A 15,846-nucleotide genomic window follows, 5' to 3' on the forward strand; every position below is an offset into this window, starting at 1 on the left:
TGCTCTATGATGTCATTTACCTCTCCAGATCTGCTGTCCACCTTACTCCATGTTCCAGGGACCAGACCTCTATGAAATGCATTAACCAGACTCCCTTGCTCTCTGGCTTCCGACTGAATGTGGTCAACTGGAGGCTGTTACCTAAATGAACCAAAGAGCCTCTGTGTATTGGCCCCTAGGTTGTTTATTTCTTCCCTGCAGGCTGAGACCCATTAGAACAAAAGACCACAGGTATCAAATTCTGATTTTTGCATATTCAATTATTTTTAAAATAACCCGAACAAGAGAATTTTTATCTATTTAGAGCCTGCCTGCTTTGCATCCTTCAGGAAATCTCCCCCACATCTGCTGGCCATTGATAAGATAGAGCCTTGTGGTTACAAGACCCCCAAGCTGCTAAAGCCCTTCAGAGCTCTCTGACTCAGTGATTCCCCCATTATGCTGCTGAGCAATATCCCCTAGCCGTGTGAGCCCCCTCACCCTAGGAGTTCCCTCACCCTCCTCCCCTTCTGGATAGTGACCCCCTCGCCATGAGCCTCTGGACAGGCTCCTGCTGTGAGGGGTTTCCACTCTCATGCAACACTATCCATGTGCCACCCAATAAGGATGTTGGGTGGTATCGCCTCTCGTGGTCATACCTTTTGACCATTATTTCTTCAAATATTCTTTCTGCCCTTTTATTTCTCTACCACCTTCTGGGACTCCCATTATGCGTTAGTTGCAATTCTTGACGGTATTCTTGATGAAATCTGTCAGGCTCTGTTAATTTTTCTTCATTATTTTCTCTTTCATTTGACCTGTTTTCAGATTCACTGATTCTTTTGTCTGCTCAAATCTGCTTCTGAACCCCTCTAGTCAGTTTTTTATTTCAGTTACTACACTTTTCAGCCCCAGGATTTCTATTTAATTCCTTTTACAATTTATGTCTCTTTTCTGATATTCTCTACTTGTTGAGACATTGTTTTCCTGGTTTTCTTTTGTTCTTTGTCCATGGTTTTCTTTAGCTTTTGAGCATATTTAAGACAGCTGCTCTAAAGTCTTTGTCTAAAGGTGCTCAACATCATTCATCATCAGGGAAATTCAAATCAAAACCAACAATGAGATATCACCTCACACCTCTTAGGATGGCTATTATCAAAAAGACAAGAAATAACAAATGCTGGTGAGGATGTGAAGAAAAGGGAACCTTTGTACACTGTTGGTGGGAATGTAAATTGGTACAGCCACTGTGGGAAACAGTAAAGAGGTGCCTCAAAAAATTAAAAATAGATCTACCATATGATCTAGCAATTCAGCTTCTGGGTATTTACCCGAAGGAAATGAAATCACTAACTCGAAAAGATATCTGCACCCCCATGCTCATTGCAGCATTATTTACAATAACCAAGACATGGAAGAAGCCTAAGTGTCCACTGGTGGATGAATTGATAAAGAAAATGTTGTATATATACAATGCAGTATTAGGCAGCCATAAAAAAGAAGGAAATCTTGCTATTCATGACAACATGGATGGACCTTGAGGGCATTATGCTAAGTGAAATAAGTCAGACAGAGAAAGACAAATAGCATATGACCTCACTAGTATGTGGAATCTAAAATAAAACCAAACTCACAGATACAGAGAACAGATTGGTGGTTGGGGGTGTGGGTGAAATGGGTAAAGGGGGGCCAAAAGTTACAAACTTCCAGTTATAAAATAAATAAGTCATGGGATACAATGTAGAGCATGGTGATTATAGTTAATAACACTATAGCGTATATTTGAAAGTTGCTAGGAGAGTAGATGTTAAAAGTTCTCATCATAAGAAAAGAAAATTTGTAATTATGTGTGGTGATAGATGTCACCTAGACTTACTGTGGTAATCATTTCCCAATATATACAAATATCAAATCATTATGTTGTACACCTGAAACTAAAATGACAATATATGTCAATTATATCTCAATTAAAAAGATAAAATAAAAATAATGTCTTTGTCTAGTGAGTCCAACGTCTGCTTCCATAGGTACGGTTTCTGTTCATTTATTTTTTTCCCGTGAATGGGCCATCCTTTCTTATTTCTTTGCATGCTTCATAAAATTTTGTTGAAAACTGGACATTTTGAATGTTATATGTGCAAAGAGAGAGAAAGGAGAGGAAAAGAAAAGAGTATGCTTTCCGGGTGTGTGAGACTTGATCTTGGGCACTTCTGGCACTTAGCCAGGCCGTTTACAGCTCTTAGTCTTCACTTCCTGCTTGTGCTGAGCCTACAGACCAGCCAAAGGTGAAAGCTGGGGATCTTCTCAGGTCTTTTCTGAGCATGTGTCCTTCCCTGAGCCTGTGTGGCTTTCTAGGTTCTCCATATACTTGGTGACTTTTCAAAACTCTTATTCTGCCTCCAAAATCTTATTTCCCAGATTTCCTTCCAGGATTTTTTCATACCTATTGTTTTCCCAAACTTTTAAATTTTGCCCCAGGTAGCAGCAGTTTGTTCATTTGTCTTTCACTGTCTGTGAGAACCACATAGTCACTCTGCCCTGATAGAGTTCCAGGATAGTCTAAAAGAAGGGAAGCCCCTTGTGGCAGTTCTTTGGGGAAAGCCCAGTTAGGTCAAAATAGACAGACACATTCCTTGGAAAGACGGTCAGCTCTGCTCCCTTGTCAGGTACTCACACCAGCAACACAGGCTTCAATCTTCAAGACTGTCACCACGCCAGGGAGGAGAGTGAGGCGAGGGTAAGTTAAAACGCCACAGAATTCCCTTACCCTGATTCAGTGCCCTTTCTCCTGGCTAAGCTTTTGCTTGGTTGCTGTCAACCTTTGACTATCTTCCAGAGTTCCGATAAGGTTAATTCTGACAATTTTGCCAAATTTTTCAATGCCTTGGGAGGGATAGCCCCTGCAGGTCCCTACCATTTTCACTAATGTTATCTCTCACCAATATTGTCTCTCCCTAGATGCTTGGCATTTCTTGATTTCCAGGTCCAGGTAATTTCTCAATTACCATATGGACCAGCAGAATGTTCTGTGAGAGATCAAGACAATTAACGTAGCTTGATCTATATTGTGACAGAGCAAAATTGACAGAACTTTGATACAGGACAGTGAATGTACTGCTGCTCTATCCAAGTGAAAGTGATCTGCTTCTCCTCACTTACGCTGATTAGAATTGGTGCATTCACATATCATGTACGAAGAGATGTTGGCTCCAGTAATTATACAACCTCCAGAAAACAGTAGTGATTGGCATTAAGTGTATGATAATCCACATTCATTCTGCAAGACCCATCCTGTTTTGCACAAGCCTAATAGGTAAGTTCAATGAAGTTGTAATAGAAATCACTACCCTGCATCTTTTAAGTCTTTGAAGATTGGCATAAATCTCTGCCATTCCCCCCAGGAATGTGGTATTACTTTTGGTTTACTATTTTGGTGAGGGATGGTAGGGAGGGGGCAATTCCAGGGGCTTCTTCTTTGCCCTTTCTACTATAATAACCTCTACTACATGGATTAGAAACTGGTGTTTTTGCCAGTTACTATACATCTGTTACATATATATTCCATCTGCACGTTCTGGAATTAGGACTAAAATAAGTTTGTGGCTTGTGGGGTTTTGAATCCATTATAAGAAGGACTCAGGTCAAGACTTATTGCATCATCTGACCTCCATAAGCCCCCACTTTTATTTACGAAGACATTTTAGGTTCTCAGGCTGGCATCCAATTAAGAGCCAGTATTAATAATCCCTGAAATAACTATTTCCTTTCCCTAGTGGTGACCATGGCTGAAAGTAATCTGTGGAGGGCTTCAAGGAAGATTCGCAATATACATCTGAGGAAGGAATTCAGTGCCCTTACTTAAGGAACCTGGCCTCCTCTTTAAATAAGGGCTCTGGATCTGTGAACAGGCTTAAATGTGAGAACTAGATAAGAGGGGGTGAGTACCCACTACAGTAATTTGAGCCAGGTTTATACCCATCACCAGATTTAGAATTTTTCCATTTATTTAGCTTAAGAAGGAAATTAGTCTTCCTCTGATCACTTATTTAAAGATAGCCTATAGATTCTGATGTGCAGCATTTTCATTATCATTAATTTGTTTAAAATTCTCTAATTTCTGTTTCTATTTCCACTGCTACCTAAGCACTGTTTAATAGAAGATTTTAAAATTTAAAATGGAAGGACATTTTTGCTTTGGTTTTGGTTAATCATTTCTCGTTTTATTGCATTGTGACCAGATAGTGTCCTTTGAAATATTTCTTTCTGATACTTATTGATATTTTCTTTTTGACCTGATACAGGATCAATTTTTGTGAATATTCCATGGACATTTGAAGTAAGTAATTATCACAGTGTAAGATTATATGTGTACACATAACTGCATATGGTGTTTAGGTCTTGTTGATGCAAATAATCCATAATCAATCTATAAAACAAAATTGGGATGAGTTTACTATGAGCCAGATCTGTGGGCCATATAGCCCAGGAGAGTCCTTTCACAAAGGAATGGAGCACTGCAAACAAGTGGGAGTTTACAGAGTAGTTATATACCATCAAAGAGCACGTATCACATATGATTGCAATGTCCCTATTATGGTAGTCACAAGATTGCCCTGTCAGCACAGCAATTGATGGACACAGCAGGTAGCATGTCTGTTGTCTCGAGCTGGGTGGTCACAGGATAAGTGCAGCAATCAATCCCTAGCCTAGGGAGAGATGCTTATCCTTAAGGAAATGCCACAATGTGGGGGAAGTTACATCTTTACCTTAAGGGCATTTGTTCTTGTCTTTGGGACATAGTAAATGCTCATAGCAGATATACAATGCATGCTCAATAGCTATGTCAGGCCCTTTTGGAAAAACAAGATCAGGCTGAATTAGTTTTACACCAAATGCCTTCCTCATATACTCCAATATGTCCTATTGCTTGCCATATATTTATCAGTCTTCTTTCTCATTGCTTATTTTTTGACCTTGGTCTATCTTGTTCTGAGTGTGGTCCCCTATTATTAGAGCATTTCTAATGATGCTTCCTTGTGTCTCCTGTAGGCTTTGCTTTATATGATTGTTGCTTCCTTTTTGTCTAGCTTCTAGTTCCACTTTCCACTTTCTTTTGGTTGTTTTTTTCTTAATCTCATTTTTATTCTCTTACTTGTTTTTTCTGCCTTTCTTCAATGCTCCTTATTAAATTTCCATTTGAGTCTATTCTCCTTTATATATCTTATAATTTATTATTCGTTAATGAGATAATTTTATTTTTCTTCCATTTCTTTATTGAGTTCAATCAACTCTTTTCATTTCTTCCTGGTTTTTTATCTATTTCTAGTCATATATTCTTTTAATTTCTGATTCAAGATGGTTTGTATATTTCCAAACGCCTATTTGAATATATTCAATTCAGATTGGAGTGTTGTCTTACAATTTTCTTCTTTCATGGTTATTTTTTGCAGGACAACCTTCAGCAGTGGAGATGTGCTCAAAATTATTTTCTGATTTCCTGTAATAACTCTGTATGGGTTTATTCAATTTTTTCCTGTTCACTTATTTGGAATTGGCATAAGTTACAAGATTCTACTTCAGTAGAACCCTCTTCTATCATTACAGCCAAATCCAGTTTCTTTCATGGGTTTTTTTGTTTTTTTTTTGTGAGGAATATCAGCCCTGAGCTAACATCCATGTCAATCCTCCTCTTTTTGCTGAAGAAGACTGGCCCTGGGCTAACATCTGTGCCCATCTTCCTTCACTTTATATAGGATGCTGCCACAGCATGGCCTGACAAGCTGTGCCTCTGTGTGCACCCAGGATCCCAACCCAGGCCGCCAGCAGCGGAGCATACGCACTTAACCAGTACGCCATGGGGCCAGCCCCTTTCATGGATTTTTTAATGGGAGGAAAGTGTTGTATCGCCTCCAATACTTTGTTCCTCTTTTTTTCTTGCGAGACCCTAAATTTTTCCCTTTTCCTTCTTTCCTCTTTACCACTCAATTGTCAAAGATCACCTTTCCTTTCCTTTCTGCTTTTTTCTCTCCTAGAAACTAAGAGTTTTGAAGACTGCCACTTTACATCACACAGTGTTTCAAGTCCATTTTCTGGTGGATGTGCCTTGATCTTGTGGGAGATCAAGATTTGGCCACCCTGAAATCTATCTCTTTACCTTGGTTGTTTTCTCTGATGGACATTTGACCTCCCCCACTACCTGCCTAAAGAATTTGACATAGTAACTCCTTCCTGGAGCAGATCTTCTATCTGATGGCTGTAATATAATGTAAAATAGCTGTTACAATAGAAAAGGCATCAACAAGCCCATCTTATGTCTCTCTGGCCACATTCTCTGGATGGCCCTGCGAGGAGTTGCCAGACAAACATTTACATTTATAAGGGAAATCTCCATTTGTAAAGGCATCTCCTTCTCTATATTGGGAAGAGGGGGGATGGCCTCATTTCTAGAGACTTATCAATGTGGAAGGTGAGGCCTTAAATCTGCATAATAACCTTACTCTAGTTTACTGTGCTTTAGTGGTAATCTCCTGTAACTGACTCCCCCCACCCCCAACATCCTCCTTTGTTGTTGGCTGAACATGGTATTTAAGATGAGAATTTCTGCTATTGTGTTGAGAAATGCAGTGTCCCTGCTTTCTCCCATGTATACATGTTATTAAACTTGGTATTATTTTCTCCTGCTAACCTGTCTTGTTAATTATTTGGCCAGCCATAAGAACCTTAAGGAAAAGGGCAGAGAGGGATTCCTCCTCTTCCCCCAACAATCTACCAGAACACTTATTGTAGTATTTTACACCTAGAATGGACTTACTCTTTCCGGAAATTTTTTCATATAAACCTTAGGCTATTTGCCAACCACTTGCTTCTCTCTTCCTTGTGTGTTGCTTTGTGTGCTCTTGCTTGTAGCAAAGCTCTGCAATGGGTTAGTCACTAGGTTTTGGTGCTTGTTTTTTTCTTTTTTTACTTTGTGAAATTGGTGAGGGGTTCTGTTTGTTTGTTTCTTTACTTTGATTAATTTGGACTTTGGGCTTTGTCCATCTTCAACTTCTCCCAAGGGCGCAATTTTTAGGTGGTTTTATTTTTCCTTGTTGTTGTTCTATATTATATTTGAGATACATATTAGTAGACTCACACCTAGGCAGCTGCCATTGTCTTCAGCTAACCGTATTCTGCCAATGCATTTCTTAATGTCTTGGATCCTCTGGGAAATGTCCGCTGGGCCCAGGGGTTATGTTTGGGTCCAGCTGAGCAGTTTGCAAATGATAGATGCATTCCAACATTCTCTACTCCCTGACCCTTTGGATGCCCTCTCTGCAGTATGACAGGGAAGTTCTGACATCTGAAACTCATTGAGGTAGGCACCATGTAGTCCAGGTTTCAGTGATCCAACCTGGTAGCAGTTTAATACCACTCCTAGGTGTTTGAGTCAACACACTAGCTCTCAAGTCTCAAGCAAATGCTCCCATGTAGATAAACTTGATCCCTTCCAATCTTATATTTTGTCTTCCTTATTCTGACACACTTTATTTTGACATTTAAACATGCACTACCCCCACCCCAAGATCCTCAACTCCTTTGGTGTGTAAGCACTCCCTCTGAAAGTGTAGCCCCTGATGCCTGGAGGCATGAGGAGAGGTGGAGGTGGAGCCTGAGGATAACTAGCACCTCCTTTTAAGGCAACTGAACCTGGTGAGGTCATTGAAGGTTTTTTTATGCAAAAGAAGTCTAATTCCCTCAGATGGTAGAAGAGTTAATTCTGCTTATCAAGGAAGGTTCAGAGAGATTTGCGTATCAAATTTCTCAACCTCGTCTATTTATGCCCAAAGATTTTCACTCTATACCTCAGTATAGGATACATCCTAGCAATGTTCTTATCTTAGAACAAGAGACCTGGAGGGTTGAGTACTGAATTGGTGTGGGAACTCTGCAACCTTTACAAGTAGGCCTTCATCTTGAACCTCATCCAAGTCAGCCTTGCAACCACAGAAACTAAGGGATCCCTTGAAGCCACCACCCAGACTTTCTAATTCTCTACCACTCACTTGAGCTGGGCATGTAAGACTTCAGCTTTGCTGTTTTACTCGTATATATTCTACAGGGCAGTTGGAACAGCTAGTCCAGCCCCACCCATAATATTTCCACTCACTGCTGTCGTGATAGCCACTAAAAGCAACAGCCATTTGATATCCAGTTTTGAACTTCATCCCATGATTCCATGAGTGATGATTTGAGAAATTATGGTGCTACAACATCTACAGATTATGAATATCTCATCCTCCCCAGAGAGATTATGTGTGTGCTCATATAGTACGTGAGTAACCTAATTTTGAGGGAACGCTTCCTGAGGCTGCACTTGGTAGTCATTACTCTGTTAGTCAAACCTTACTAAACACACAAGGTATACTCAACTGGTATAACTAAAGATAATTTAGTAAAAGCACTATTTTAAAGGTGTGAGCAGGATTAAAGAACCAACCAAAGATGATGAAGCACCCAGGGACTAGCAACAGTGGGGGAAATGTTAGCTCTCCAGGTCATGAGGGAAAAGGAATGAGCAGAGGTTCTAAAACCCAAGAAGAGCTGTGGCCATAGGAGAGGGACCTTCCTAAGGAGCTAAGATGTCCCTTTGTAAGGGACAAAACACTTTTGCTGTTACAAAACCACAGTCAGTCGAGGAGGGCGCAGGGATAAAGACCCCAACTCCTTCTCTTCCAGGGTTCTGATTTCCTGCCAATGCCCCTCATTGGATGAAGCCCACCTGAGGCCAGAGGGCAAGGAAACCAGCTTGATGCCTTGTGGAGAGGGGCGCAGAGCAGAGCAGAGGAAGGGGGAGATGACCTGGTGGAGTAAACGAAGACTAACAAGATGATGGTGCGAGTGTGTGCTGTGGAGGGACACAAACTTTTCTCAACTCCACATCAATACTTAAGATACCCAAAATGATTTTCTGTAACACTTTCCAAAGTATCTGACTACAGAGCACATGTTAAATTATCAGGGAATTTAAAAACAATAGAAGCTCTTAAATTATGATGCATGCTGGGATTAAAACTAACAGCAGAGGGAAAAAATGATCTGAAATATAAACTAATTGCTACAAGATGTAATCAAAAATTATTTTTACACTATAAAATTAAAAGTAATTGTTTCTATTTTATTAAGAATTAACTACATAAGAATACAGTAAAATTATTTCACTTTAAATTTCTCTTATAATACATGTCATTTACAGATGCAAATATTTTTGAGAAACTCTTTTTGAGCCTTTTAATCAACTACATGGTATTAGGAACAATAGTGCTGATTCGGTTTCTTAGATCAGGGAAACATCAGCCTGATTTCTATCTTATTTGTGATGCGCTCTATGATAAATATCTGGTTTTATACAGACAGCAATGCAAAAATTGTATACTTTGCATTATTCAGGTCAATTGAGCTCTTCAGTTATTGTTTTATCTTGAACATCTTCAAATTTTAGAGAAACTAGTGATTTTGATTGTTCATCTGCTTTTTGAAACATTCAAAGTGTGTTTGTTTTCTTGTCTTTATTCTCTCAGCACAGTCTGTGAACTCCAGGGCCCTACTTTATAGTTAAAACTTCCTTCCAGCAGCTTCGGATCCTTGATGAATGGGAGTTTTTAAAATTATAAATATTTAACCTACAATGCTGAATAATATCATGAGTGTAACAAGGTAGAAAAAACATTAATAAAAATTCAACCCGGGAAGAGTTTTGTGCTGTTTTGTTTTTGCATTTTGTAAGGACTGCCCTGGGGAGTTAGACCTAGCTGTCAGCTGCCCAAGGAGAGTCCAGAGGAAGGTGGGAAGTGCTGTGCAGGAGGGAGGGAAAGGAAGGATCTGGAGCTGATGGGGAGGGGGAGGCTGGTTGGCAATCTGGGTTAGAGGGTATTATAGGAGACACGGGAGGAAATGAGAGACAGTGCGCTCCTAGGGAAGTGGCAGATGGCTCTTCCCTTAAACCCCTAGAGCTTTATCAGTCCCCCAAGACTTACTCATGCTTGGTGTGAGTGCATTTCTGGGAAAACCCCTACAAGGCACAAGCTTTATGCACAGGGTGTGTCATTGTTGCTAGACTCTAACAAGACTCAGAAGATATCTGGGTCACAAAATTAAAGATAAAATACTTCCCACATTCCATGGACTCTTAGAGGGAGCACAGAGGTACTTCCACAGCTAGCTGATAAGTGCTGCTCACGCGGCAGTGCACGGACAGCATCGCGGGAGTTCTTTCTGGCTTCTGGAAGGAAGACTGTCACGTATTAGTAAGAAATAATTCTATAAATGTGTAGAGCTTTCCTAACATAGGTAAATGAGAGAAAGAGAGATTTTCAAAGAAAAACTGTCAACTGGCATTACTGGGGAGGACGTGGGTTGCTGGGAGAACAGCTACTGACACCCCACAGGGCACAGTCCTCCCGCACCATCCTGAGGTCCAGCTTCCCACCAGGAAATATTCTCGGCATGGAGCAAAAGAGTTCTAGGAAAAGAATTAGAAGCATGATGAAAATTGAGAAAAACAAAACATTGTATTTCCTGCATGCTGAAGAAATCCACTTCAAAAAGGCAGCTGGGATCCCGCATCGCCGTTCTCACGTACCCCAGCTGTGGAATTTAAAAAACAAAGCCGAAAACAGTGAGGAAAGAATGATTAGAAAATATTGGCACTTTGAATGAACAAAAGCGTGTTGTTGGCTCGGACTTGTCCAGACAATGTGGTCAGATACTCGGAACCGTTAGGGACTTCATTCTGCCATTGAATTTATAATACAATCTATATTCTTATTAAGTAATGCTACTCACTTTAAAGCAAGATAAATACAAAGTACATTCTTTTATCGCTGACAGGAAACGCTATTCATCTATGCATTCACTCAGAAATGTATATCGAGTACCCAAGCGGTTTAAAGCTGGAAGTGCACCCAGAAGGACCGGCTTGACCGTCGCCCAGGACAAGCCCCTATGACTCCACTCACAGCGGAAGGGGATTTTCAGATAGCTGCGGAAAATGCAAAGTCTTGCAGCTTTACATTTTAAAAGCAAGGAAACCAAAACTATGTTAAATTAGCAAATTGATAATTATGTGAAAAACTTTACTTTTAAATTTACCTGGCATGTGATTTTTAGAAACAAACCAATGTGTAGGGAAATTTGCCAAATAACAAACTGACTTTGAATCTACAGAGCCTCACAAATTAGCTTTACTTCTCTTTCCACGTTCATAAAACTTTTCCTCTTTTATAATAAAATTCTTTTTGCCTGTTTTTAATTTTCTAGAAATCAGAGTTCTGCTAATGTCACTCAAATCTGTGATAATTTGCTACAGCAATTATTGTAACAGGCAGATGCTTTGTTCTGATTTTCAGCAGTGTCTCCCTTACACTAGGTACCCAGAAGGTAAACAAGCCAGCTACTCAGAACTTCTGTTGTGTGTAATGGGTAATACTTCCCTAAGCTTGAGCACCTTATTACCTATTTCATGCTCTGAGGTACGCACCAGCATAGCGCAGAACGTGAGCTCATCTCTTCAGAACACCCAGCTCGCAAGGTTTTCTGTTTCTTAGTCAAATACACCCTCCCTGCTCTGTGCATGTTCCTTTCAGAGAGCACTAGAAAACTGCCCACACTCTCTCTTATGGGAGTCTTCTTGTGATTGTAGTTATTTCCAATTTTAAAGTAGAAGATTATAAAGATAGACGACAACTCTCTTCTTTCTTAATCAATACATGAATTATTGCTTTAAAAAACCAAATGTCCTGTGCTTCACTTTTCAGGGCGTAGCTTCAATGAGAATTGAGAAAGGATATATATTCCTTCTCTCAGCATTACCTGTGTTTAAGGAGCAGAAAGCTTATGGGCTCGGGTTGATGTGCTGGATGACATTATAGAGCTATTGTTGGTTTTTTCATGAACCCTACCAGCAGGCCAATATGTGGGATTGCAGAGTTCTGGAGACAAACATTTACTTATCTCTTTATCTTTCAAGAGGTCCCTTCAGGCAGCACAGAAATGACAGAAAGGAGTTCCTAATGTAAGCAAACTTCCTGTGCCTCTCCCTGGGCTTCAGTCCGAGGAGGTAGAGCCAGGTTAGGATCTTTGAGAAGCAGCCTCAGAGAAGGAATCCACTCATGGTCACAGCACCCCAGATTTCTTAGGCAATGAGGTCTCCCATCTTATCTATTCACTGATTCTGCCATAGCTTCATTCACTCACATTTATGAACCATCTATCCTGTGTCCCATACTTCTCACATAGGCCCACGCTTCCCTCTGCTCAGTCTCCCAGGGTCGCAGAGTCAGCCTGTCCTTACTGTGGGTCCTATTGATCTGTACAAGGAAGCTGGGTCTCCCAGGCAGATTGTTGAACTTTTGATCTAGAAGTGACCTAAGAGAACATCCATTCTAACCTCCCCCACTGAGGCTGTCAGAGGCTACACAATTGCCAAGTTTGTGCTTATTCTGCCTTAGAGCCAGGTGATCAGACACTGGGCCCACCAGCCATGCTATGCAGCTTCCTCTGAGACATCCAACTTCAGAAACTTCAAGATCTCCAGCTTCACCTCCAGGCTCCTCAAGTCAATTGTGTCTCAATCTCTGGGTTGTTTCCTGATCCTGTATATTTCAAGGAGGAGGGACAGACTTGGAAGGGGCTTTCCTGAAATGTCCCCTAGGACAGGTTCCCCAAACCTGGCTGATCATCAAAATCACTGGGGAAAATTTGGAAATCAGATTGCTGGTACAACTCCAGCCCCCGGAGCCATCACGCTGGGTGACAGAGGCCACGAGCCCAGGAGAAGGGCTTCACTTCCCCTCCAGGTTGTGGCTAATGGAACCAGGGTGTTCAGACAGTGATATTTCAGCCTGGATCGTTCTGTCTTCATCCAGAGATAGGTTTGGTTGGAATTCCAATGAGTGTGAATTTCCAAAAATTCTAGCATGATGGCTCTAAATGCATAAGCATTCCTTTTTGGTACTTGGATGAAGAAAAATAAGACATATTAAACACAGAGTCTACAAGAAAGGCAAACTTTTAGCCTGAAGAGAGAATGCATGTGGCCTCTGCCTGAACTTTACCAAGGCACCTTTCTAATTAATATCTTAATTGAGTTACAAGTCCAAACCCATGCAGGTCCAGCTAATTCTTTCTTTAGTAGCTGATAATGAATAATCTGGTGTGTCTGCCAACTTTAACTAAGAGGTTTGCACCTGGACAAAGTCTAAGCAACACTGGACCCCTGGAAAGACAGGATTCTGGGAACTAAATGTTACTGGGAAAGAACCTGGCCTGGGAGAGGTGGCAGCAGCTGGGGAAGCTGTTTTTGATTCCCAGTAACTTCAGCTCTGGTTGGAGGAATTGACTCACACCCGTATAAGTGAATGATTTATATGGCCCTTTTCTTCTCAGACTGTGTGAACAGAGGTGATCACATTAACCTTTTCAACACTAGAAACACTTATTAGCTCCATATATAGATGGGGGAAAGGAAGCAAAGAGAAAATGAGTAATAATCCCAAGGAATGAGGCACACAGAAAATAAGTAGTTATCCTAAGGGTAAAGAAGGGTTTGTCCTCTGATTTTAGAAAAGTTGCCTCCTTTAAAGCACCCAATGATGCTGGTAGGGACAGAGGAATGCCACACAGTGGACATGGAAGATAAGAATGTAGCTAGAACAGTGGCACATTTGAGGCCATAAGTGTGGAGTCTGGGTGACTAATATAGATGCCAAATGTATGTTTTTTAAAAAAACTGGAAACAACCCAGATGTCCTTCAATGGGTATATGATTAACCAAACTGTGGAACAACCATACCATGGAATACTACTCAGCAATAAAAAGGAACGGAGTATCGATACACACAACAGTTTGGATGGTCTCAAGAGAAATATGTGGAGTGGAAAAACAAATCTCAAAAGGTTACATACTGTGTTATTCCATTTATATAACATCTTGAAAGAACAAAATTATACAGATGGAGAACAGGTTAGTGCTTGCCAGGAGTTAGGGAGGAGGAAGGGTGGAAATTGGCCGTGGCTTTAAAGGGTAGCACAGAGCATCCCTGTGATGGACCTGCTCTCTGCTCTGCACCGCAGCTGTGGTGGTGGTCACAGGAGTCTCCACACGTGATGGAGCTAAATGCACACTCACACAAGAGTGCAGGTAAAACCACAGAAAGCTGAGTGCGATCTGTGGATCATACCAGCTTCAGCTTCCTGGTTGTGACATCGTGCTGTAGTTTTGCAAAATTTTACCACTGGGAGAAACTAGGTGAAGGGTACAAGGGATCTACCTGCATTATTTCTTACAACTATGTGAATTTACAATTATCTCAAAATAAAAAGTTTTAAGAAAAATACTGGACATATTTAAGGAGAAGATATTGAACGTGAATGAGAAAGTCTACAAAAGAAAGGTAGATGAGAGCCAGCCCTGATGGCCTAGTGGTTAAATTTCCATGCTGTCATCACTTCGGTGGTCTGGGTTTGCTTCCCGGTCACAGAACCATACCACCCATCTGTCAGTAGCCATGCTGTGGTGGCAGCTCATATAGAGGAACTGCAAGGACTTACAACTAGAGTATACAACCATGCACTGGGCCTTTGGGGAAGGAAAAAAAAGAGGAAGATTGGCAACAAGTGTTAGCTCAGGGTGAATCTTTCTCTGCCAAAAAAAAAAAAAAAGGTAGATGATATGTAAATATCAAAGCTATCTGAAATACTTTAGAATACCCCAACCCTCACCTTCAATACATCAGAAATCTTCTTGCTAGTAACTGAAATATATGTAAACACCATCCCTCACATACAGACTGTGTTTCAAGGCAGGGGGAGAAGGCTGTGTTTTAAAATGTAGGTTTTATCATTATTCAGATATGGTGAGACCAACAGTTCAAGAGACAATAGCTATTGAAAAGACAGTTTATTACTAACAGTTCCCAAGAGGAGGGGGCATACCACACTAGGCAGGGCCGCACGGGGAAGCACCAGGATGGGTCAGAGGCAGAGGTAGTGAGGGGAAAACACGAGCAGGAGCCTTTGTTGAGGTTTCCTCAGGAAGGAACAGGTGAGGCAGGGTAAGCAGGTTTAGGATTAGCTAGGCTGAATAATTTCAATGGGCTCTGGGGCATAGGGGCTGCCCCTAGTTGTCTAGTACCTGGCTCTTAGCAATTGAGGCAGGTAGAGAGTGGTCTGAGTGTGAGGGTCTGATAAAGGAGGTGGGGGGGGTGGGCTCTGCATTGGTTGGTTTGCATATGGAAGGCACACTCCCTAGAGAGTTGTTTACGATCTCTAAGAATTAGCTAATCCTGGGAGGGACCATCCCTGCAGGTCAGTAAGGCCCCAGATGTCAAAGCATCAGAATAAAAAGACAGGCAAATGCAGAGCATTGTTGACCAGCACTTATGAAGAGCAGGCCTCCTTCCACAACTGGCTTTCCCACACTAATCAGGCAGGAGGAAATGTTTGCAGAAAGACTTCCTGAGGTATCCAGTGATCGTTTCTTCTTCAACACTACAGAACTTAGAGCTTGTAACTCCTGATTTTTTTTAGCACTAAGATCATATCCAGATATTTAAATTTGTGTGTGTGTATTATCTGTCTGACCAGCTACTAAGCTGCCTGGGCTAGAACTCTCTCTGTACTTTTGTCATCTGTAGTGTTAGATCTGTACTAACCCCACAGTCATGGCTCAGTAACTAATTGTAGAATTATTGATGACCTACTATCTTAGGATAGATTCTTTGAAGTACTTTTCCTTTCCCCAGAAGTAGCAATAAATGTTCTCCAATCCATCAACACAAGTACAACAGGTATTGATTATTTTTGGCAGCTCAGATAGTAACCGGAGGGAGG

Source organism: Diceros bicornis, chromosome 14, assembly GCF_020826845.1.
Source record: "Diceros bicornis minor isolate mBicDic1 chromosome 14, mDicBic1.mat.cur, whole genome shotgun sequence".
Classification (NCBI taxonomy): Eukaryota; Metazoa; Chordata; class Mammalia; order Perissodactyla; family Rhinocerotidae; genus Diceros; species Diceros bicornis.